The sequence below is a fragment of the Chiloscyllium plagiosum genome, unplaced genomic scaffold, assembly GCF_004010195.1.
Source record: "Chiloscyllium plagiosum isolate BGI_BamShark_2017 unplaced genomic scaffold, ASM401019v2 scaf_30732, whole genome shotgun sequence".
NCBI classification, from domain to species: domain Eukaryota; kingdom Metazoa; phylum Chordata; class Chondrichthyes; order Orectolobiformes; family Hemiscylliidae; genus Chiloscyllium; species Chiloscyllium plagiosum.
The window spans coordinates 4,129-5,321 of NW_025198797.1; the positions used below are offsets into that span (position 1 = coordinate 4,129).

At 62.7% G+C, this 1,193-nt stretch overlaps 1 long non-coding RNA gene across 1 annotated transcript; it reads right to left on the reverse strand.

Moving 5' to 3' along the window:
* Positions 1-280: 280 nt before the first annotated feature.
* Positions 281-856, reverse strand: LOC122546007. Its single transcript, XR_006310645.1, has 2 exons — positions 618-856; positions 281-359 (listed from the first exon to the last, which is right to left on the reverse strand). It is a non-coding gene; the product is annotated as an uncharacterized LOC122546007 (long non-coding RNA).
* Between the last annotated feature and the right edge of the window lie 337 nt (positions 857-1,193).

Genomic DNA, 1,193 nt, shown 5'->3' on the forward strand with positions numbered 1-1,193 from the left:
AACCACCGATCCCCTCCCCCCTCCCCCCCCTCTCCTCCCCGAGACGACGCCCGGCTGTGAACTGTCGCTCGTCGGCTGGCGGGGTCCGGTGCCGCTCCGCAGTCCTTCCTTGCCCCCGTTCTCTCCCGGCGCCGCCTCCCCCCCACTCCCAAAACTTTCGGGGTTCCACGCACCCCACGATCACTGACAATCGCCACCCCCCACCACCTCGGTCGTTGTAGGGGGTGATGGGGGGGGGTGCAGGGAGACGTTCTGTCGGAGGCAGAGATTGGGGGGGGGGGGGATTGGGGTGTTGCTCCCTGGCAGGGGCGGACCTCAGTCGACCCCGGGTCCGCTCGTCATCTTGCGTGCGGGCGGCCCTAGCACAGAAAGAGAGAGAGAGAGAGTGAGTGAGAAGCGAGACGAGCCGTTAGCGCCATCTCGGGCGCGACGGGGTTTTCTGAGGGGGCCGATGGGCGTCAACGGCGGTCAGGGATTCGCGATGGGTTCGGACTCGCGCCGCGCCCTTCCCGTACCCCCAACCCCACCCACGTAGGGTGGGGAAAGCCGCCTGGAGGGGGTGGGTGGCCGCGGGGAAGGGAGGGTCCATTTGGGGACCGCGCGGGAGTCTTACTCACCCCGCGACTTTGAGAGGCAGAACTTTCCCAGTGCGACGGCGAAGAACATGGAGGCGATTAGAATTCCGGGAGCCAGGGAGAGATTCCGAGCGCCCGTAGCTGAAAAGAGAGTTGGTGTGTTGTGGGGGGGGGTGTGGGGGTTGAGAAGGAACGAAAGGAAAGGAGGGGGAGGTCGGGTGGGGAACACATGAGTGACGAATGGCGTGCGGCCTGACCGTAATATCCTGGAGCGGATGACGCTCCAAACACACGCCCCACCCCATTCCCCCAGCCTCCTCCCACACCCAGACTACGATGTGATCGCTAATCCCCCCTCTGAAACACCCAGACTACGTTGTGATCGCTATTTCCCCCGAAACACCCAGGCTACGTTGTGATCGCTATTTCCCTCTGAAACACCCAGACTACGTTGTGATTGCTAATCCCCCCTGAAACACCCAGACTACGTTGTGATCGCTATTTCCCCCTGAAACACCCAGACTACGTTGTGATCGCTCTTTCCCCCTGAAACACACACGCTAGGTTGTGATCACTATTGCCCACATTTCCAACCTCCCCGCTCCCCGATCCTGCTAG